General features: G+C 45.4%; 1 long non-coding RNA gene across 1 annotated transcript in view; it reads left to right on the forward strand.

Annotated features, from left to right (window-relative positions):
- Positions 1–24,848, forward strand: part of LOC115456719 — a 179,080-nt gene extending 154,232 nt beyond the window's left edge. The window contains exon 3 of the long non-coding RNA XR_003939912.1: positions 24,775–24,848. This is a non-coding gene — a long non-coding RNA (uncharacterized LOC115456719). The remainder of the gene's footprint in view (positions 1–24,774) is intronic.
- Positions 24,849–25,059: the final 211 nt, after the last annotated feature.

The following is a 25,059-nucleotide window of genomic DNA, read 5'->3' on the forward strand; positions in this document are numbered from 1 at the left end:
TACTTAGAAACATGACAGCAGATAAAGACCATATGACCCATCCAGTCTGCCCATCCTTTGTAACCCCTAATTCCATTTCATCATGCTGATCAATCCATAGACTGGTGGGTTGTGTCCATCTACCAGCAGGTGGAGATAGAGAGTAATCCTTTTGCCTCCCTATATGTGGTCATGTGCTGCCGGAAACTCCCCAGTATGTTCTCTATCTCAGCAGGTGGTGGTCAAACACAGCAGCAGCTCTGGCTAGTTCTCCAAGCCTAATCTTTAGGTTTTGTTGAGTACCTGGGGTTGAGGGCTCTTCTTGAGCAAGTGCAAACCTGGTGGTGCCAGGTCCCTCCTTTTCTCCCCCCTCCCGCTGGCTCCGTTAAAAAAAAAAAAAAAATTTTGGACGTCCTTTAAGGGCGTTTATTTCAACGTTTATATCAGCGTTTATTGCAGCTGCTCACTGGGACACCAGTTCGTTACAGCTCGGAGCGAGAAGCAGGTAATTTTTCCTTTTTATAGCGGGCAGGGGGTTCCCCGTTCGGTCTCCACGTGGCTTATGGCGTCGGAGGGCGAGTGCGCGAAGATTCGCTCCCCGGACCGCGGGGATGCGGGGGTTTCAAAGCCTGAATCGCCTTTGTTGGGCATCAGTTTGGAGTCCGGGCAGTGTCCCAGTTCTTCCTTCGGTGCGGCGGTTTTTCCCACCATAAGCGCCCATCCCCTGCTGCTCGCCCACTCCATGTTGGCCAGCCACTCTGCTCGGATGGCTTCTTCTTGGTCCGCCCTCGAGCTGGGACATTAATGCTAGGGTCGCCCTTGATTCAGGCGATGGCAAGAAAGCGGCCAAAGTTAAGCGCCGTTCTTCCCGTGCGGCTCCTCGGAGTTTCGCGCCGGATGCCATTTTGGATGCGCAGCATGTTTCTCCCCCGCTCTTGCGAGCGCCGGTTGAGGGTGCGTCTAGGGCCGTGGCCCAGGCTGCAGAAGTGCACAGTCTGGGAGGTTTCTCCCCTGAGTTCATTTTGCTGCTGCATCAGGCTTTCCTTATGCAAAACGCTGCCCCTGCTCCCCTGTCCGATAAAGGGGTTGAGGCCTCTGGAAGCAAATGCCCTCGGGTGGATTTCCAGGCCCTAGAGGACTCGGTCTCCTCTGATGTAGATGAGGGCAGCGTATCTGAGTTCTCCCAACGGTCCTTTGGGGATTCTTTGGAGGAGACGGATTCCCGCTTGGATGGAGCGGATGACCCCTCTGCAGCGCGGATTTTTCGCTCAGAGGATTTGCCCAACCTGTTAGTGCAGGCCATGAGCATTTTGAAGATTTCCTTTCCGGAGGACGTCTCTCCCTCAGCCTCTGCTGGCTCTGCCATTATGCTGGGGACGAAGCGCCCGCCTAGAACCTGCCACGTGCATGAAGCCATGCACACCTTGATTTCGGCTCAATGGGATTTCCCAGAAGCGAGCCTTAAAGTGGCTAGGGCTATGTCCCGCCTCTATCCTCTGCCTGAAGGTGAACGTGAGGCCTTTCTTTGGCCTACCGTGGATTCTTTAATCACTGCGGTGACTAAGAAAACAGCATTGCCGGTGGAAGGTGGCACGGCCCTAAAGGACGCCCAAGACAGAAGATTGGAGGCGGCATTAAAGTCGTCCTTCGAGGCAGCTGCTTTAAGTTTGCAGGCCTCAGTTTGCGGCTCCTATGTGGCCAGAGCGTGCCTGACGATTGTGCAGCGGGCTTCTCCCTCGGATCCTTCCTTGAGGGCTGATTGGCCGGCCCTGGAATCAGGCTTGGCCTACTTGGCAGACTTGCTGTATGATGTCTTAAGAGCCTCGGCTAAAGGTATGGCTCAGACAGTCTCTGCATGGCGCTGGCTTTGGCTGAAGCATTGGTCTGCTGACCACGCCTCTAAGTCTCGCCTGGCTAAGTTGCCTTTTAAAGGCAAGCTGCTCTTTGGGGTCGAGCTGGACAAGATTGTGACCGATCTCGGCACGTCTAAGGGCAAGAGGTTACCGGAGGTCAGGGCTCAGGCCAGTGGTGCCCGCCCCGGTCCCTCCAAAGGACGGTTTCAGGAAGCCCGTCGGTATCGCCCGGGCAAGTTGAGCTCCTCTGCCTCCTCTTCCTTCAAAATGAACTTCTCCCCCAAGCAGAATTCCTTTCGCAGAGACCGCCATCCCGGAGGTGCATCCTCCGGTCCTCCCCCAGGGTCTCGTACCCAATGACGGAGCCCTGGTCCATGGCTCAGAGCAGATTGGAGGACGCCTATCCTCGTTTCTGAGTGAGTGGACCAGGGTAACTTCAGACGCTTGGGTGCTGGAAGTCATCAGAGATGGCTACAAGCTAGAGTTCTGCCGACCCTTAAGAGACGGGTTTGTACTCTCTCCCTGCAAGTCTCCGGTCAAAGCTGTGGCAGTGCAGCAGACTTTGAACAATCTGATCCGCCTGGGTGCGGTCGTTCCGGTGCCAGAAGATCAGCTTGGCAAGGGACGTTACTCCATTTACTTTGTGGTACCAAAGAAAGGAGGTTCTGTTCGGCCTATCCTCGACCTCAAAGGGGTCAATCGGGCCTTGAAAGTTCGACACTTCCGAATGGAGACTCTCCGCTCTGTTATAGTGGCTGTGAAGGCAGGGGAGTTCCTGGCATCCTTGGACATCAAGGAAGCTTACTTGCATATTCCCATCTGGCCTCCTCATCAACGCTTTCTGCGTTTTGCAGTCCTGGGCCGACACTTCCAGTTCAGAGCCCTCCCGTTCGGGTTGGCTACTGCTCCGCGGACCTTCTCCAAAGTAATGGTGGTCATCGCGGCCTTTCTACGCAAGGAAGGAGTACAAGTCCATCCTTGTCTGGACAACTGGTTGATCCGAGCCCCCTCTTATGCAGAGTGCGGCAGAGCTACAGACAGGGTGTTTGCTCTTTTGATCTCCCTGGGGTGGATCATCAACTGGGAGAAAAGCCAGCTGCGCCCGACTCAGTCCCTGGAGTATCTGGGAGTTCGTTTCGACACCCAAGTGGGCAGAGTGTTCCTGCCAGACAATCGGATTGTCAAGCTTCAGGCTCAGGTGGACCAGTTCCTAGTAGCCTCTCCTCTTCGGGCTTGGGACTATGTGCAGCTGTTGGGCTCTATGACAGCCACGATGGCAGTAGTGCCCTGGGCCAGGGCCCATATGAGACCTCTACAGCACTCTCTGCTACAGCGATGGACTCCGGTGTCGGAGGATTACGCTATGCACCTTCCCTTGGATCCAGTGGTGCGCAAGGCGCTGAGCTGGTTGCTGAGGCCAGACAAGCTGTCCGCAGGAATGCCTCTTTGGACCCCGGAGTGGGTTGTCGTTACGACGGACGCCTCTTTGAAGGGCTGGGGAGCCCACTGCTTGGGAAGGACAGCGCAGGGGCTTTGGTCTCCTGCAGAGGCAAAGTGGTCTATCAACCTCCTGGAACTCAGAGCCATTCGGTTGGCACTTTTGGAGTTTCTCCTGTCGGACAATGCCACGGCGGTGGCCTATGTCAATCGCCAGGGAGGTACCAAGAGCGCCCCTCTAGCCAAGGAGGCCATGAATCTATGCCAGTGGGCGGAAGCGAACCTGGAACAGCTGTCGGCGGCCCACATTGCGGGAGTCATGAATGTCAAGGCGGACTTTCTCAGTCGCCATACCTTGGATCCCGGAGAGTGGCAGCTATCTGCTCAGGCGCTCTTGGACATCACGAAGCGCTGGGGCCAGCCGAGCCTAGATCTGATGGCATCATCGGCCAAGTGCCGCGCTTTTTCAGCAGAGGACGGGACCCTCGAGCTCTGGGAGTAGATGCTCTTCTCCAACAGTGGCCGACACAGGAGCTTCTCTATGTGTTCCCGCCCTGGCCCATGTTGGGCAGAGTGCTAGACCGGGTGGCAAAGCATCTGGGCCGGATAATCCTGGTGGGTCCAGACTGGCCCAGACGTCCCTGGTATGCGGACTTGATCAGGCTCTCAGTGGACGGCCCTCTGCGGCTGCCAGCGGAGCAGGGCCTGTTGCATCAGGGTCCCGTGGTGATGGAGGATCCCTCCCCCTTTGGTCTTACAGCCTGGCTATTGAGCGGCAGCGTCTGAGGAAGAAGGGCTTCTCAGACAAGGTCATCGCCACTATGCTGAGAGTGAGGAAGCACTCTACTTCTACTGCTTACGCCAGGGTTTGGCGTACCTTTGCATCGTGGCTCTCTTTCTCCCTTCACTGCTCCAATTTCTTCAGTGTTGGCGTTCCTGCAAGAAGGTCTGGAGAAAGGCCTGTCGCTCAGTTCCCTTAAAGTCCAGGTAGCGGCTCTGGCTTGCTTCAGGGGTCGCCTGAAGGGTGCTTCCCTGGCTTCGCAGCCAGATGTGGTGCGCTTTCTCAAGGGAGTTAATCACCTGCGCCCTCCTCTGCACTCAGTGGTACCTGCGTGGAATCTCAATCTGGTGCTAAGAGCCTTGCAGAAGCCGCCTTTTGAACCCTTGTCGAGGGCATCTCTGAAAGACCTGACGTTGAAAGCAGTCTTTTTGGTGGCTATCACTTCAGCCAGAAGAGTTTCCAAGCTCCAGGCACTATCATGTCGAGAGCCTTTTCTGCAGTTCACTGAGGCAGGAGTGTCTATTCGCACAGTGCCTTCCTTCCTGCCCAAGATTGTTTCTCGCTTCCATGTGAATCAGCAGCTCTGTCTACCGTCCTTTCGTAGGGAGGACTACCCAGAGGAGTACTCTGCTCTCAAATATCTGGATGTGAGACGAGTCATCATCAGATACTTGGAAGTGACCAATGATTTCCGGAAGTCGGATCATCTGTTTGTCCTGTTTGCAGGTCCTCGTAAGGGTCTGCAGGCTGCTAAGCCTACAGTGGCAAGATGGGTCAAGGAAGCCATTGCAGTGGCTTATGTGGCCGCGGGGAAGGTGCCGTGGGGAAGGTGCCGCCTATCCGGCTGAAGGCTCACTCCACTAGAGCTCAGGCGGCCTCGATGGCAGAGGCCGGGTCCGTCTCCTTGGAAGAGATTTGTAAGCAGGGCCGTGCCTAGGGTCTCTGGTGCCCCCCTGCAGACTATCAGTTGGCGCCCCCCCCCCCCCCCCCCCCCATCTAGCAGAGCAGGAACAGAAGGGTGCAGACAAGTAAGCCAGACCTCAAGAAAAAATAGCACTGTATGTATCCCTCATTGATAAGTCTCTGACTCTAAAGTTTAGCAATTTCATTAAAGCAAAATGTATTTTCATAACACTTCAAAGATTTCCAACTCAAAATAGGAATGCTAATTCATAATGTGAGCAAAGTCCTCTTAGTTTCCAAAGATTCTTTTTCTAATCTCCTTTGCACCAAAGGATATAATTCAGATCAAACATTTATCTCTGATCAACTATCTCAGATCAAATATTTATTTCAGATCAAATATTAAGGTTTCCTTGCTTACAGTCACTTAAATCTACCTAGCCTTTACATAGCTTATAGGATTTAAACACTCTTAAACTGAAATTCACCCTTTTCTATTCTTCATAAACTTCAAGTAATCCTGAAATATTCAGATCCTTTTCTCACTAGAGAAACCTCAAACTTCAATCTCCACCAACCTCTTTTCATTCATATTTTCTCATTTACCACATAATCAGGCACTCTTTTATAATTTCAGTCAACACACATAGGAACTCACAGCTGCATGTCTCTCTTGGCCAAACCGATGGTCAGTTGCTGTCTCACTCTGTTCCCTTCCCGGCAGATTTCTAACAGAAGCTGATTATCCAATCAGAGAGCTCTATTTGAATGCAGATTAACACACAGCCACTGGGAATTTTTAGTCAAAAACACTAGATAAACTCTTCGTTTTTGGACCAAACTTCACACTTTTGATCAGAGCCATGACCTAACATTAAGGCTGTAAACATTCCATCATTTTTATCCATAAATATGCAAATGAGAACCTCCCAAAAACGGACAAATTTGCATATGATTTAAACAAATCTGAGCATATGACAACCAAGTACAGACTCCCAGCACCTGAATTCTGCAATTAGATTTAATGCAAATACTTTTAAAACTTATTTTTAGCACTTTTAAAATGTCAGGTTCTCTTTAATTTGAATTCTGTTCAAGCTCTGAAGCTCACCCTGAGTGAGGAGTTATCCCCAAACCAAAGCATATATAGCAATCTGGTTGCATTCTCTCAAATATAACTTGAAGAGCCTGCCTACCTCAGTGAATTCTGCTGCCTTGTTTTCAGTTACTTTCACTTCCGTTGCTTTCACTTCCGGGATCGCAACTTCAGGTGAAAGATTTTGCAAGTGAGTGGAAGGCAGGGACGGCAGGGCAGCTGTGCGCCCCTCGAAGGCAGGCGCCCCCCTGCCTTACTTACCCCGCTTACCGCATCGGCACAGCCCTGTTTGTAAGGTGGCGACTTGGGCATCGCCTCATACCTTCTCCAGTCATTACCGCTTGACTGTGGCTGCTCGGGCGGAGGCCCGGTTTGGAGCTTCAGTGTTGTGGTCAGGGATTTCTATGTTCCGCCCTGGGTGAGTACTGCTTCGGTACATCCCACCAGTCTATGGATTGATCAGCATGATGAAATGGAAGGTAAAATTATGTATCATACCTGATAATTTTCTTTCCATTAATCATAGCTGATCAATCCATAGCCTCTCCCAGATATCTGTACTGTTTTTATTCTGGTTGCATTTCAGGTTCAAGTTTAGTCTTCAGTTCCTGTTCAGGAGGACTTCGTGTTCAAGTTTTTGCAATTGGATTCTTCAGGAGTTGAGACGATTTTGTGTTACAGTGAGCTGCTGCATTCCTCTCCTCTGCTTTTTATGGGGCTGGATTGAGACCTAAATTCTGCCGGCGCTCCCTCCCGCTTCGTGCAGCTGTAGGGCAGCTTTGTACCCCTCCCGCTTCGGCGGTGTTAGGGTCAGTCAGCGCCTCCCGCGGTTGCGGTTGCAGGATAAGCCAGATCCCCCCGCACCAGCGGGTGAGGTGTCCCTCCCCCACTCCGCGGGGATGAGCTGGACGGATTCCCCTCCCCCACTTGTGTGGGGATGAGCTGGGTTGATTCCCCTCCCCCATTTCGGCGGTGGTGAGCTGGGCAGAGTGTCCCTTTGTGGGTGTAATTCTCTAAGTGCTGAGTCCTGCGGATGGAGCTTTGATATCGACTTACTGAGGAGTTTCCGGCAGCACATGACCACATATAGGGAGGCAAAGGATTGCTCTCTATCTCCACCTGCTGGTAGATGGACACAACCCACCAGTCTATGGATTGATCAGCTATGATTAATGGAAACAAAATGATCAGGTATGATACATAATTTTACCTTTTTCCTGTTCCTAAGCAATCCCACATGCTTATCCCATGCCTTTTTAAATTCTGGAACAGTCCTCGGCTCCACCTACATTGATAACTATGCCCCTATGCATCTCTAGGGTAGGTGTATTTGTCAGCATTACCTACCCTGAAAGTTAGCCTAACTGAGGCTTCAGGGCCTACTCAGAGTGTCATCCAAAGGCATTTGGGAGAGAATGCAAGCAGCTCTGATATTCTCCCCCCCCCCCCCCCCCCCCCCCCAGCCTGATCTTTGGGAATGTCAGTATAAGTAGACTAGATTGGGCATAATTTGCATGTTTTAGCACCTTTATTTCCGAGCAAAAAAAGATCAGAATCAGTACTCAGGAAAGCAATAGAAAATAAACCACTGTCTCCATAAACTGTGCCTTCACAGGAATTCACACCTCCTTGGTAAAACAAATTAAATTATATCACAGGTACTAGGAAAAGAATTCAGATATTTAAACCCAGAGAGGGGCAAAGAGAAAAGACACACACACCCTTTCAGACCCACATCCACACACCCAATCCTACCTGCAGCCATTCCACATGCATCCCCCTCCTCAGCCCTGACAAAAGGACAAACTTTCATTCACTGACAGACACACACACAGAAACAGAGAGACAGGCAGACTCAGACACACAGAAACAGCTGAAATACCTTTCTGCCCTAAGTGCTGTAAGCCTTTCTCTAGATAAAATACCTTTTCCAAGCCACGCTTGTATGTTGTATTACTGTGTTAAAAAAACCCACTGCCCATAAGAAGTGGATCTGGGACCAGAGAAAGGAACCCAGAATCAGACCAAAGCCAAAGCTGACATCTGACCTCTGGGGACCATAACGGACAGTATTCATTGCCAGTCCTTGGAGGGCAGCATGTTGATATTTTTTACGTAACATACACAATTGTACTGCTATGGATTTACAGCCTGTCTCACTGACACAGACTACTCAATAATTACCGTGGATTCTTTTGGATTCGTATTAGAGAAATGAAGCCTTTATTAGAGGTGCTAAATTCTACAATGATTAAGGTATATACAATGATTAGCTATATAAACACAATGATTACAGTGGGGGAAATAAGTATTTGATCCCTTGCTGATTTTGTAAGTTTGCCCACTGACAAAGACATGAGCAGCCCATAATTGAAGGGTAGGTTATTGGTAACAGTGAGAGATAGCACATCACAAATTAAATCCGGAAAATCACATTGTGGAAAGTATATGAATTTATTTGCATTCTGCAGAGGGAAATAAGTATTTGATCCCCCACCAACCAGTAAGAGATCTGGCCCCTACAGACCAGGTAGATGCTCCAAATCAACTCGTTACCTGCATGACAGACAACTGTCGGCAATGGTCACCTGTATGAAAGACACCTGTCCACAGACTCAGTGAATCAGTCAGACTCTAACCTCTACAAAATGGCCAAGAGCAAGGAGCTGTCTAAGGATGTCAGGGACAAGATCATACACCTGCACAAGGCTGGAATGGGCTACAAAACCATCAGTAAGACGCTGGGCGAGAAGGAGACAACTGTTGGTGCCATAGTAAGAAAATGGAAGAAGTACAAAATGACTGTCAATCGACAAAGATCTGGGGCTCCACGCAAAATCTCACCTCGTGGGGTATCCTTGATCATGAGGAAGGTTAGAAATCAGCCTACAACTACAAGGGGGGAACTTGTCAATGATCTCAAGGCAGCTGGGACCACTGTCACCACGAAAACCATTGGTAACACATTACGACATAACGGATTGCAATCCTGCAGTGCCCGCAAGGTCCCCCTGCTCCGGAAGGCACATGTGACGGCCCGTCTGAAGTTTGCCAGTGAACACCTGGATGATGCCGAGAGTGATTGGGAGAAGGTGCTGTGGTCAGATGAGACAAAAATTGAGCTCTTTGGCATGAACTCAACTCGCCGCGTTTGGAGGAAGAGTAATGCTGCCTATGACCCAAAGAACACCGTCCCCACTGTCAAGCATGGAGGTGGAAATGTTATGTTTTGGGGGTGTTTCTCTGCTAAGGGCACAGGACTACTTCACCGCATCAATGGGAGAATGGATGGGGCCATGTACCGTACAATTCTGAGTGACAACCTCCTTCCCTCCGCCAGGGCCTTAAAAATGGGTCGTGGCTGGGTCTTCCAGCACGACAATGACCCAAAACATACAGCCAAGGCAACAAAGGAGTGGCTCAGGAAGAAGCACATTAGGGTCATGGAGTGGCCTAGCCAGTCACCAGACCTTAATCCCATTGAAAACTTATGGAGGGAGCTGAAGCTGCGAGTTGCCAAGCGACAGCCCAGAACTCTTAATGATTTAGAGATGATCTGCAAAGAGGAGTGGACCAAAATTCCTCCTGACATGTGTGCAAACCTCATCATCAACTACAGAAGACGTCTGACCGCTGTGCTTGCCAACAAGGGTTTTGCCACCAAGTATTAGGTCTTGTTTGCCAGAGGGATTAAATACTTATTTCCCTCTGCAGAATGCAAATAAATTCATATACTTTCCACAATGTGATTTTCCGGATTTAATTTGTGATGTGCTATCTCTCACTGTTACCAATAACCTACCCTTCAATTATGGGCTGCTCATGTCTTTGTCAGTGGGCAAACTTACAAAATCAGCAAGGGATCAAATACTTATTTCCCCCACTGTAGCTATATAAACAGTCATTACATCACTGGTCTCTACATCTAAGCAATGCTAAGAGTTCTTAGACCAGGAAAAGAAGCAATAATACACTATACATACAACATCACTGGTCCTTACATCATCCAGGCTCTTAACATCAGCTGGGGAGGGCCCTGTTCACAGCGAGAGCCAGGAGCTCCTTTGACCAGGAACAGATGCTCTGCTCAGCGCGTCCACTCGCAGATGAGCCCCCGATTTCACTGAAAGAAACTCCCCGTTTTATTAGACTTAGAACTCATGTTCAGAGCTAAGGAAAATTACAGAATGCTTCTCTGTTTAGGTAAACAAGCCATACTTTGGGAACATGGTCACATGTTTTCCAAGTCCAGGTGGCCAAGCTGAACTTCCGAAAACAAGAACCATCCTCTCCTTCACATATCAAATTAGTTAGAGCTGTGTGTTATCTTCTGCATTCCAACTTATTTTCACACAATCAAAGTTAAACAATCATTTTTTAAACAGAATTACTTCTGTTCAACAATACAGACCCCGAGTGCACTGGTCGGTCAAGACAGAGTTGAAAAACAATCTTTAAAATTCACTTGTATTACAACAATGAAGATTTTTGAGGTGTTTTTTTGCATATACTAAGGACCTCATTTTCAAAGCACTTAGACTTACAAAGTTCCAAAGGTTACTATGTGCTTTGAAAATATGCTTGTTTGTTAAACAGTGATATTCATTTACATATGTTGGTTACCATGAACAGCAAAGTTTATTGTAGTCCTCAGACAGTGGTGGTCCTAGGTTGGTTGCCCCTCCCCAGCGAATCAACCCCCCCCCTGCAAATCATGACACCCCTGGCGCATCACCTCCACCTCCCCAAGTGCATCGCTCTTGCCTCCTGGGGGTGCAGGAAACAGTTGCGCGGCTGTCGGCTTCACCAGTTCCCTGCCCTGGACAGAAAGTAATGTCAGAGGGAGCAGGGAACCAGCGGATCTGACAGCCACGGCTGCTCCCTACATCCCCTTGCAGTGTGCACAAGGGGCAGACCACCCCCACTGCCCTGCCCTTGGTACACCATTGCCCTCAGAAGAGCTTAGTCTGATAATCCTGAACTTCAGATTCTGTTTCCGCTGTGCAGGATGGAAATGTGTTTAAAGTGGGTAAGTCTAGGTGAATAGGCAGAAAGAGGGCTTTCTCACCTGTTAACTGGCAGTCTCACAGCTGGAATACAGAGTCAGCTGAGTAAGGCTGTTTTTCACAAAGTGATTTTTTTATCTGTTCGTATCACCGAAGAGACATTTTTAATAGGTGTACTGCACCATGTCTTTCCAAACAGCTGTGCCTGCTGCCTTTGCAAATATATTTTCAGTTGTGTTTCTGTGTCTTTTAGTAATGTCACTAATGCAGGGTGTAAGGCTGTTTTGACTAGATCATCATTGAGGTTACTCAGTAAATTATTACTTATGGTAGGGGTTGGTTCGTCTCCTGGGATTTTATGGCTAAGTGTGTCAGGCAGTATACATGATAAAGAGATGGAGAGAGTTATTAGAGGACCTGCCTGCTCTATCTTTCATTCTATTTAGTGGGAATTGATTTGCAAATGTTGTGTGTGTGTGGGGGGGGGGGGGGGGGAGCCAACTTTACTGTGCTTGTTGCCTGCACATGAGTTGCTACGGTAGTTGTTTAAATATTCTATAATACTATGGCTTCTGCTAGTTTCTGTGATTTATACATTACATTTGTTTTCTGTTCTCGACTTCAAATTCAGTTTAGTGCTTTTGAAAGGTACTAAATTGAAGACAATGCTAGACTACTGTTAAAGAGAAAGGTCTTGTCCTTCAATTTTACTGGCTATTTTTTCTTCCATTTATATTTTTGCATTCTTGACTACTCTACCAACCTCTTAGCTTTTCTAGATATTGTCACCCGTCTTCCTCTTTCTGTGATCTCTTGTAGTTTATGAATGCCAACCTCTTTTTCCTTACCTTCTCAGTTACTTATTTTGAGAACCATAGTGGCCTCCTTTTCCTTTTTAATGTATTGATTTTCCTAATAAAAAAGGTTTGCTGCCCTTAAAATAGCTTCTTTCAGTTTTGCCCACTGCTTTTCTTCTTCTCCCAGATGTTCCGATCCAGCTAAAAACTCTTTAAGGTATCCCCCCCCCCAATGTTTATTGATTTATGACATTTAAATCCCACATTAGCCCGAGTAGATCTCAGGTTCAATGTGGCTTACATAACAACTAGAAAAGCATGAACATGTTCAAAATATATTAATAAAAAGTAAAATGCATCATACAATGTTAGACCAGTAAAACTTGAGTTAGGAACAGATGTAATTAAATACTTTGGGGTCCTTTACTAAGCTGGGGGAGAAAGGGCCCTGCGTTGGCGGCAGAGGCCATTTTACCTGTGCACCAGGGCCATTTTTCCCACAGACAGTAACCCCCCTCCCCCCCAAAAAAGGCCACACGCTGAGATAATTCTGACCGTGTGGTCATGCAGCGGGGAGCCCTTACCACCACCCATTGAGGTGACGATAAGGGCTCCGGCGCTAACCCAGTGGTAACCAGGCAGCATGTGGCAATGCCCGATTACTGTCGGGTTACTGCCACGCAAGCCATTTCCGGGGGGGGGGGGGGGGGGGGGGGGGTTCCTGGAAATGGTTCGTGCTCGGGGCAGGACTACTGCCGGCGGCCACTCTCTCCATTTGTAAGCATCAGGTCTAGTATGGTCCCGTTCCACATGAGTTCCATTACCAGTTGTGGAGAACATTGGAGCCGACTCTGTGGGTGCTTGAGCACCCCCAATATTGGAAACATTCCTTGTATGTGTCCAGGGAGGGATTATTTCCATTGGGCTTAGCACCCCCAATAATTTTGAAAAGTTGGCTCCTATGGTGGAGAACACAGGGATGTTCCGATAAGCATCTGGAATATTAACATCACCTATTTCATAGCAATATTGTGAATATTTTCAATGAAATCTCTGTCCTTCTGCCTGTGAAGGAGGCCTGTATATCACACCAGGCACACTTCATGGACTTCATATCAAACACCTGCCTGTCTTACCAAAATATTCTTATAGTGGGAGACATCAACCTTCATTTGGAAAATATAAACACAAACAACGTACACGAATGCAAGGAATTCCTTCAACTTTGGGATTTCCACTGGCCTAATATGCAACCCACCCACAAGAAAGGACATACATTAGACATCATAACCCACAAATTTTCACCAGAAGAGACCATCAGAATAAAAGACACAAAATGGACAGCCATACCATGGTCAGACCACTACAAGGCAAACACATCGCTCCTCTGGAAAACAAAAGCAATACAACAAAAACAAGAAAAAAGAACATACACTACAAGAGGCAAGATAGATCCGCTGAAATTCTGGCAACAAATATACACCGACGAATGGACAACAACTACAGACTCACCCCAATTTCTACAGGAGTGGGACGAAAGATGCAGAACAGTGCTAGACAAAATAGCACCACTCCAAACTAGGACCTCACATAGGAAAAGTTCAATCCCTTGGTTCAACGAAGAGTTGAAAGAACTAAAAACACAGGTTAGAAGACGAGAAAGAGCTTGGAGAAAAAAACAAGACGAATACACGCTCAATGAATGGAAACAGACGCAAAGGAAATACAAATACAAAATCAGACAAGCCAAAAGAATGCACTACAGAAGTACATAAGTACATAAGTAGTGCCATACTGGGAAAGACCAAAGGTCCATCTAGCCCAGCATCCTGTCACCGACAGTGGCCAATCCAGGTCAAGGGCACCTGGCACGCTCCCCAAACGTAAAAACATTCCAGACAAGTTATACCTAAAAATGCGGAATTTTTCCAAGTCCATTTAATAGCGGTCTATGGACTTGTCCTTTAGGAATCTATCTAACCCCTTTTTAAACTCCGTCAAGCTAACCGCCCGTACCACGTTCTCCGGCAACGAATTCCAGAGTCTAATTACACGTTGGGTGAAGAAAAATTTTCTCCGATTCGTTTTAAATTTACCACACTGTAGCTTCAACTCATGCCCTCTAGTCCTAGTATTTTTGGATAGCGTGAACTATAATAGGACCAAATTACAAGGACACGCACAAACTCTTTTCACTTGTAAACAATCTCCTAGACACTACACTGGTCACCTCAAATAGCACAGAAACCCCATCGGCTACTAACCTAGCAAAATATTTCAAAGAGAAAATCATAAAGCTCCGACACATGATTCCAATCACTACCACTGAATATACAAGCATCCTTGAATGCCTAGACCCGAAACCTGGGGAATATCCAGCGGTCAGATCATGGACCAACTTTGACCTGATTACAATGGATGAAATCACACACTGGCTTGGTAAATACGCCAAATCTCAATGCAAACTTGACATCTGCCCGATTAGCTTACTAAAACAATTCAAAATAGACCTCATGAACCAACTGAATTATAGACTCCTAAATGGTCTCTTCCCTAAGGACAAAGGAAATATCCTTCTCACACCATTGCCAAAAGATGCCAAGAAAAGCACAATGGACCTAACAAATTACCGACCAGTCACCTCCATCCCGCTCATAACAAAACTGATGGAGGGCATAGTGACGAAACAACTCACGGAATACCTAACAAAACACTCAATTCTACATGAGTCTCAATCAGGATTCAGATCAAACCACAGCACTGAAACTGTACTTGTGTCTGCAATGAACTCATTCAAAAAAACAATTGCAACCGGCAAAAATATACTCGTACTACAATTCGACATGTCTAGTGCTTTCGACATGGTAGACCATGAAATATTACTACACTTATTAGAATATTTTGGAATCGGAGGCCCAGTTCTCAATTGCATCAAAGGCTTCCTCACCACCAGGTCCTACCAAGTAGCAACGAACAATGACAGATCACCAACCTGGACGCCGGAGTGTGGAGTTCCTCAGGGATCCCCCCTCTCGCCAACTATTTTCAACCTGATGATGACACCACTGGCCAAATTACTAGCAAATCAGAACCTAAACCCCTATATATATGCGGACGACGTGACGATCTGTATCCCGTTCAAAAATAACCTAAACAAAATAACCAACGAAATCAATCAGAGCCTCCACATCATGCACTCTTGGGCGGACTCATTCAAGTTAAAACTGAACGCAGAAAAAACTCAATGTCTGGTTCTCACATCCCAATACAACACAAGCAACTATCCTACCATAACCACACCTTACTGCACACTTCCCATCTCAGAAAATCTGAAAATTCTGGGAGTCACTATTGATCAAAACCTCACACTCGATACCCATGTGAAGAACACAACGAAAAAAATGTTCTACTCAATGTGGAAACTCAAAAGAATAAAACCTTTTTTCCCTAGATATGTCTTCCGCACCCTGGTACAATCACTACTGATAAGTCACCTGGACTATTGCAATGCTCTGTATGTAGGATGTAAAGAACAGAGCATTAAAAAACTCCAAACAGCCCAGAACACCGCAGCCCGTCTTATTTTTGGAAAACCCAAATACGAAAGTGCAAAACACCTAAGAGAGAAACTACACTGGCTCCCGCTCAAGGAACGAATTGAGTTCAAGATCTGCACGACCGTATACAAAATCATTCACGCAGAGGCCCCAATCTACATGCTGAACCTAATAGACTTACCACCCAGAAATGCCAGAAGATCAGCCCGTAAGTTCCTCAACTTGAACTTCCCCAGCTGTAAAGGAACCAAATACAAACAGGCATACGCTTCTACCTTTGCGTACAAAAGCACACAGCTATGGAACGCACTACCCAAGACCCTGAAAACCACGGACAACAACCAACTTTCGCAAAACTTTGAAGACATTTCTCTTCAACAAAGCCTACAAAAATAATCCTTGCTGAATCAAACTACAAACCTTTGAAGACATTTCCCTTCAACATAGCCTACAAAAACAATCCTGATGAATCATACTACTCCGTACATCACCCAAACGCTCTAAAACACTTCGACACGACCTTACCCATTACCTTCTAATTAATTCCTCTTTTACTCCAATTCATTACCGACTGTATCCAACTCTATGTAACGATCATACCAAATTAACACCCTGTAAGCCACATTGAGCCTGCAAAAAGGTGGGATAATGTGGGGTACAAATGCAATAAATAAATAAAAATAAATAGATGTTCCATTCCCTCGTTCCAGATTAACTCAGAGTGCCTTCTCAAGGTGAGGTTGCACCATGGAGTGATACAGAGGCATTATAGTATTCTTGTTTTTATTAACCATTCCTTTCCTAATAATTCCTAGCACCCTGTTTGCTTTTTTGGCTGCCGCCGCATACTGGGCATATTGTCTACAATAACACCTAGATCTTTTTCTTGGGTGCTGACTCCCAAGGTGGATCCTAGCATCAGATTTGGATTGTTTGTCCCAATGTGCATCACTTTGCATTTGTCCACATTAAATTTCATCTGCTATTTGGATGCCCAGTCTTCCAATTTCCTAAGATCTTCCTGCAATTTTTCACAGTCTGCATATGTTTTAACAACTTTGATTAGTTTTGTGACATCTGCAAATTTAATCACCTCACTTGTCTTTCTGATTTCCAGATCATTTGTAAATAGGTTAAATAGCACCGGTGTCAGTACAGCTTATAAGGGCGTAAGAATGTAAGAATAGCTGTACTGGGTCAGACCAATGGTCCTTCCAGCCCAGTATCCTGCTTCTAGCAGTGGCCATTCCAGGTCACAAGTACCTGGCAGAAACCCAATTAGTAGCACCATTCCATGCTACCAATCCCTAGGTAAGCAGTGGTTTTCCCTATGTCCATCTCAATAACAGACTCTGGACTTTTTCTCCAGGAAGTTGTCCAAACCTTTTTTAAACCCAGATATGCTATCCGCTGTTACCACATCCTCTGACAGTGAGTTCCAGAGTTTAACTGTTCTTTGAGTGAAAAAATATTTCCTCTTATTTGTTTTAAAAGTATTTCCATGCAATTTTATTGAGTGTCCCCTGGGCCTTGTACTTTTTCAATAAGTACTACTACTACTACTACTTATCATTTCTATAGCGCTACTAGACGTACGCAGCGCTGTACACTTGAACATGAAGAGACAGTCCCTGCTCGACAGAGCTTACAATCTAATCAAGACAGACAAATAAGGCAAATAAGGGACAAGGACAAAGAGTAGTAAGATTCCGGAATCCCAAAGAGTTGTAAGATTCCAGAATCTCAAAGACTACTACTACTATTTATCATTTCTATAGCGCTACTAGATGTACGCAGCGCTGTACACTTGAACACGAAGAGACAGTCCCTGCTCGACAGAGCTCACAATCTAATTAGGACAGACAAACAGGACAAACAAGAGATAAGGGAATATTAAAGTGAGGATGATAAAATAAGGGTTCTGAACAAGTGAATAAGGGTTAGGAGTTAAAAGCAGCATCAAAAAGGTGGGCTTTTAGCTTAGATTTGAAGACGGCCAGAGATGGAGCTTGACCTACTGGCTCAGGAAGTCTATTCCAGGCATATGGTGCAGCAAGATAAAAGGAACAGAGTCTGGAGTTAGCGGTGGAGGAGAAGGGTGCACTGCAGATATGAGAGATTTACTCAGTGAATGGAGTTCCCGGGGAGGAATGTAGGGAGAGATGAGAGTGGAGTAAATAATTCAGTTTTACCCATTCTACTCCACTCAGGAATTTGTAGACCTAAATCATATCCCCCCCCCCCCCCCCCCCCCTCAGCTGTCTCTTTTCTAAGCTGAAGAGTCCTAAACTCTTTAGCCAGCAAATACACATATCCTGCTGCACATCTTTGTGTGTTTTACAAAAGGCCCCACAGACTGGGGGAAATGTGAGCATTACATTTCAAATAGAACTCAACTTATGAGCAGTGTAGAGAAACACAAGGAGGAAAAAGCCTCAAGAAGCTCCCGGCTAGAAAAAGCAACGGGAGCAGGGCTGCTGCTTCATTGGCACAAAAAAAACTTCCTTGTAGCAACATGTGCAAAATTGAACAGCTCTTACAAAATATCTTCAATAATTTATCACAGGTCTTAAAACATTTTACTGTGCTTATATTGTACTTAGCTTGTGTAGTTCTTCCTTTCCTTTCCTTTCTTTTCTCAAAAAAACAGACCAAGACTAACGGTGGCCAGAATCAGGGTCTAATGGTCATAAAATTGAAAACTCCGCTCTTCACTTGACGGAGAAAGATGTGCAGCAGGGATATGTGTCTTTGCAGGCTAAGGAAAGGAAAGGAAGAACTACACAAGCTTTTTTCTATCCGGGAGCTTCTTGAGGCTTTTTCCTGCTTGTGATTCTACACTGCTCATAAGTTGAGTTATATAGGAGAAACCCTTTGTTTTTGTTTATTTATGATATTGGGTTGTCTCCCTCATTTGTTGGTTTAGTTTGTAACATTACATTTCCCACATACAGTCACAGTGCAAAATGGCGCATTATGAGGACCGTTCTACAACTCTGCATCTACACATAGGCATCTAGAAAGGAGCATAGGCAAGTATATAATACTTGTAACTGGATACGTATGTGTGAATGCACTTCTCCCAGACTCCAAATAATGTGTGCACCCAGCTGTCAAATACATCCCATGCAAGATTTACAGAAGAGTACTCAGGCAGGGTTCTAGCAAATTTTGTATACCGTGTCAAACCGTTAAAGCCATAGAAGCCGGTTCTGTGGGTGCTTGAGCACCCCCAATATTGAACAAACTCCTTGACTGTGTCTAGGGAAGGGAGTAATTTCCATTGGAATTAGCACCCCTAATAATTTTGAAAAGTTGGCTCCTATGATGAAAGCTCAGAATGGTTACCAACCAAGAGTATAAGAAAACAATATTAAGCTTATGCACAATATAGAAAAAAAATACTATATCTAACAAAAAATACTGTAACTATTAAAAATGTAATAAAAAGCCACATTTTCAGTTGTTATCAAATTTCAAATAGTCTTACTCTAAGCGAAGGTCTAGTAGAAGTGAATTCCAAAGTTTTGCATCTACAAAGCTAAATATCTTAGTAGTACAAATGAGACGCAAAGATTGAGCAGCAGAGTAGAAAAAGTATTTCTACACATAGACCTCCTTGAGTGACGGTTATTGGGTAGAGACACTAACAGATAGATAAGAACACATGGTAAAGGGTTTTAAAAACTAAGCAGAGAATTTTACTCAATTCTAGCTCCTATTGGAAGTCAGTGTAACGACCACAACATAGGTTTAATGCTTTCAAAACAAGATTTATTCAAGATAATTCTTACAGGGAATTTTGACGCAATTGAATCCAGAATAATAATTTATTAGAGAGACCAGTATAGAGAGTTAAAATAAATGATCCTAGAGAAAATCAGGGCACTCCACTATTCACCCTCCTTCATTGAGAAAAATGGCCATTTAACCCTACCCTTTGTTTTCTGTCCATTAACCAATTCCTAACCACAACAGAACATTGCCTCCTATCCCATGACTCTAATTTCTCAGGAATCTCTCATGAGGAACTTTGTAACCCATTGGATTCCAGGAAGTTCACTATCCTTTCTTTCAGCAGTGCCTACATTACTTTACCAACTATAGAAGTGAGGCTTACCGGCCCGTAGTTTCCAACTTCTGTCACTGCATTTCTGAAGAGAGGCCACATCCACTCTTCTCTAATCCCATGGAACTTCTCCCATCATCAAAGATTTATTAAACAAATCCTTAATAGGACCTGCCAGAACCTCTATGAAGCTCCCTCAGTATCCTGGGATGGATCCTGTCCTGTCCCATAGCTTTGTCCACTTTCAGTTTTTCAAGATGTTCATGAGCACTTTCTTCTATCAACAGTGTGGTATCTACTCCATTCTCATATGTACCTTTCTTAGCCAACTGTAGTCTGTCTCCAGGATTTTTTTCTGTGAAAACAGAAGATAAGTATTTGTTTAGCACACTCACCTTTTCCTAATCACTCTCCACATAGCAGTTTATAACATCTTTCAGTCTTACAATTCATGTCTAGCCTTCCTCCTTTCACTAATATAGCTGAAAACATCTAGTTACCTTTCCTTACATCTCTAGCCATTTCTCTGTTTTTGCTTCCTTCAGTTTTATCTGGTATTCTTTTCTGTGTACCTCTTCTTGAGTCCTTCCGTATTTCATGAATGCCACCTCTTTTGATTTTATTGTTTTCAGCCACTTGTTTGGAGAATCATATCAGTTTCCTTTTTCTCTTGCTTTTTATTTACTTTCCTTACATTCTGATCTGCTGCACTTTTTATAGCTCCTTTTAGCTAGGATCATCCGACATTGCTGCCTGGATGTCCAACTGCCACTTGAAACTGAACATGGCCAAGACCGAGCTTATTGTCTTCCCTCCCAAACCCACTTCTCCTCTCCCTCCACTCTCTGTCTCAGTTGATAACACCCTCATTGTGCCCGTCTCATCTGCCCGCATCCTCGGAGTCATCTTCGACTCCTTCCCTCTCCTCTCTGCGCATATCCAGCAGATTGCCAAGACCTGTCGCTTCTTCCTCTATAACATTAGCAAATCCGCCCTTCCTCTCTGAGCACACTACCCAAACTCTCATCCACTCTCTCATTACCTCTCACCTTGACTACTGCAACCTACTCCTCACTGGCCTCCCACTTAGCCATCTATCCCCCCTTCAATCCGTTCAGAACTCTGCTGCACATCTTATCTTCCGCCTGGACCGATATACTCATATCACCCCTCTCCTCAAGTCACTTCACTGGCACTCGATCTGCAGCCCCCTCCTTACCTCTCTACCCTCATCTCCCCTTACGTTCCTACCCGTAACCTCCGCTCTCAAGACAAATCCCTCCTTCAATACCCTTCACCACCCACCGCCAACTCCAGGCTCCGCCCCTTCTGCCACACCTCACCCATGCCTGGAATAAACTCCCTGAGCCCATACGCCAAGCCCCCTCCCTGCCCATCTTCAAAGCCTTGCTCATAGCCCACCTCTTCAATGTCGCCTTCGGCACCTAACCACCATACCTCTATTCAGGAAATCTAGACTGCCCCCACTTGACACTTGACATTTTGGCCCATTAGATTGTAAGCTCTTTGAGCAGGGACTGTCCTTTTTCTTAAACTGTAACCCTAGTAGCACTCTAGAAATGTAAAGTAGTAGTAGTTCTCTATGTCCTCCCACCCTGTCATCTCTTTCTTCAGGTACTCCCCCATTGTACTAAAGTTACCATGTTTGAAATCCATGACTTTGAGTTTTGTGTGGCTGCACTCCGTGTTAGCTCTTATAGCACACCATACCATGTGATGATCACTAAGGTGGTGTTCATCACTGGTCATAAAACCTTGCTTGGATAGAATTATTTTAACTTTTAATTTATTTCCAAATAGATTGTAACGATTTTGCTCTTTTTACAAGAAAATTTTTTAAATATATTGACAATATCAATGCTAACTTCAAATTTTCTTTGGTTCATAAAAACCTTCAATGATTCTCATGAAGTGCTCTAAAGCAGCTTTACAAAGATAAAGTAAAGTCGAGCACTTATCTGTTGCCCGACGGTGGCCCCATCCGTTTCGCTTGTGGGCTTTTCAAGGGCTGTGCTTCGACAGGGAAAGCATTGAGAAAATGTTTTTCCTCTCTCTTGATCTGACCAAAGCAGCACTAAGTTATGGTCAGATCAAGAGAGAGGAAAAATATATTGTTAATATATTAAAAAAAAATTTCTTGTAAAAAGAGCAAATTGTTAAAATCTATTTGGAATAAATTAAAAGTTAAAATAATTCTTTCCAAGCAAGGTTTTTATGACCAGTGATGAACACCACGCCCCAGTTAAAGCCGCTGAAAACTGAAAGTAAGCGGGTCGGGCGTTTTGAGGTCTTTTCCTTGCTCTTTAGAAATATTTTTGTTAAAATCAAACATTATATTTCCATATAAATTTTATTGGATTCCTCTTATATGTTCGGATATCAAATGAACTATAAATATTATTTTAAATGTTGCCTACTATGGGAATACATTTCAAAAAAGGATACAAGGTCAAAACTTAAAAGTAATGAGCTTCAAAGTTTAAAGTATTTCTATGGTGTTAGATTACTATACACATTACAACTGGAGTTAAAATTACTTACAAAAAGAAAAAAAACACACTTTGATGCCATGCATAGCAAAGAATATTTTATAAAAAGGTTACAAGAAAAAAGAAAACAAACAGTGCCCACTAAAACATGAACTTTTAAATGCATACAAACCAGTATTAGGTAAACTGAAAAAGGTTGTCTTTAAAAAAGGCATAGGTTAATGTCATCTGAAAGGCACTGAATAAAGAAATAAATACATCATTCACGATGTTAATTGCTATTTAAACCTCAAAAAAACTGAAGGTAACTCTAAAACAGTCCTTAAACCAGTAAAGATCTATACTGAAAAAAACAAGCGCTTGACGGTCAACATTATATATGTGGTGCTTTACAAAATATATATGGCAATAGTACAGACATACTCTCAAAATAATGTTAAAAAAAATCAGAAAATCTTACCAATTAGTAGCGTCTGTGCAGAAAGAATGTTTTGCCAATAAAACGTTGGCTGGACACCGCTCTATATAAATAAAGAAAAAAGGCTCCCTACTCGCATCGCTCTTTTAAACAGCTAACATTGACGTCATCTTACGTGAAAACCATGCCAAAAAAGAAAATGAACAGTTCAAAAAAAAGGATAGATTTGAAAATAAGCATAAAAGTACTATGCCTAAAAACTCATGAAAAATGGTTTCATATAAAAAATATATTTGATAAAAAGTCACATAAAAAATAATATTGAAATGTATTCTAATGTATATGCATAAGTGAGACATTTGCACACCAAAATTTTTACGTGACTCTAGAGCCTTGCCACAAAAAATGCACATTTGCAAATTATACATTGTATGTTAAAGTCCATAGTTATATATTAAAATATAAAATGTATAAATCCCCAGGAAAAAGTGGATAAAATTGTCCATCCACACTAAGCTTAAAAGGAGACAGAGGGTACATTATTGGGCTCATTTTCGAAAGAGAAGGGTTGCCCATCTTTCGACACAAATCGGGAGATGGGCGTCCTTCGTCCCAAGGTCGTCCAAATCGTCATTATCGAGAGCCGATTTTGGGCGCCCTCAACTGCTTTCCGTCACTGGGGACGACCAAAGTTCCTGGGGCGTGTCGGAAGCATAGCGAAGGTGGGACTGGGGCGTACTTAACACATGGGCGTCCTTGGCCGATAATGGAAAAAAGAAGGGCGTCCCTGACGAGCAATTGGCTGACTTTACTTGGTCCATTTTTTCCTTGCGACCAAGCCTCAAAAAGGTGCCTGAACCGACCATATGACCACCGGAGGAAATCGGTGATGACCTCCCCTTATAGCCCCAGTGGTCACTAACCCCCTCCCACTCAAAAAAAAAAACGTTAATATTTTTTACCAGCCTCGATTGTCATACCCAGCTCCCTGACAGCAGTATGCAGGTCCCTGGAGCAGTTTTAGTGGGTGCACTGCACTTCAGGCAGGCGGACCCAGGCCCATCCCCCCCACCTATTACACTTGTGGTGGTAAATGTGAGCCCTTCAAAACCCACCAGAAACCCACTGTACCCACATCTAGGTGCCCCCCTTCACCTCTTAGGCTATGGTAGTGTTGTGGGATAAGCATAAAGGAATCCTGTGCCGAAGGAATGGATCCTCAGGAGCTTAGTCAAGATCGGGAGGCGGGGCTGGAGGTTGGGAGGCGGGGATAGGGCTGGGCAGACTTATACGGTCTGTGCCAGAGCCGGTGGTGGGAAGCGGGACTGGTGGTTGGAAGGCGGGGATAGTGCTGGACAGACTTATACGGTCTGTGCCAGAGCCGGGGTTGGGAGGCAGGGCTGGGAAGGTGAGGATAGTGCTGGGCAGACTTATACGGTCTGTGCCTGTGCCAGAGCCGGTGGTTGGGAGGTGGGGCTGGTGGTTGGGAGGCGGGGATAGTGCGGGGCAGACTTATACGGTCTGTGCCCTGAAGAGCATAGGTACAAATCAAGTAGGGTATACATAAAAAGCAGCAAATATGAGTTATCTTGTTGGGCAGACTGGATGGACCCGTGCAGGTCTTTTTCTGCCGTCATCTACTATGTTACTATGTTACAGTTGTGGGGAGTGGGTTTTGAGTGTCTCAGCACCCAAGGTAAGGGAGCTATGCACCTGGGAGCAATTTCTGAAGTCCACTGCAGTGCCCCCTAGGGTGTCCGGTTGGTGTTCTGGCATGTCAGGGGGGACCAGTGAACTACGAATGCTGGCTCCTCCATGACCAAATGGCTTTGATTTGGTCGTTTCTAAGATGGGCGTCCTTGGTTTCCATTATCGCTGAAAACCGGGGACGACCATCTCTAAGGTCGACCTAAATGTTGAGATTTGGGCGTCCCTGACCGTATTATCGAAAGATGGCTGCCCATCTTGTTTCGATAATACGGGTTTCCCCGCCCCTTCGCCGGGACATCCTGCGAGGACGTCCTCAGGAAAACTTGGGTGCCCTGTTCGATTATGCTCCTCCACATATACTAATAAAAGACACTAGTTCTGGTACCTGGTACATGTGAGTGTATCTAAATGTTAGCACATAAATGCCAAATTATTCTACTATTCTGTAATGGAAACTGAACATTCAGGTGCCATTATAGAATTTGCTCTAGAGCGCTGCATTACGGTGCCTAAATTTTGGCTTTGCTTTAAAGAACTGACTCCATTGTGCATATCCTGAAACCCTGACTGGCTCAATGGGATTTCCTTGAAGCCCCAGAATAAAAGGGATGCTCTGAAAAGCCTGAATTCTATGTAACTCTTTTGTTGTGACTTTCAGAGGGCGATCCGAGTCCGCAGTCACTCCATGGAAACGATGGTGGGGATTCAGAAGAAGCAATCGAGTGGTGGAGGGATTCAGGAAGCCTGAGTGGGGGCAGTGTGCACACCAGTGTCGAAACCACCAAGACCACTTTCTCTGTGAGTGCTGAATTATGGTAACACAACAGTTCATCAGAATTCTGTACAAGGACAGAAATGGGTGCCTAGAAATATGCGATACTTGTATAGAGATCTCAGAAGACCATTCAACTAACACAGTCCAAAATAACTTAAGACCTCAAAA

Source organism: Microcaecilia unicolor, chromosome 13 (assembly GCF_901765095.1).
Source record: "Microcaecilia unicolor chromosome 13, aMicUni1.1, whole genome shotgun sequence".
NCBI classification, from domain to species: domain Eukaryota; kingdom Metazoa; phylum Chordata; class Amphibia; order Gymnophiona; family Siphonopidae; genus Microcaecilia; species Microcaecilia unicolor.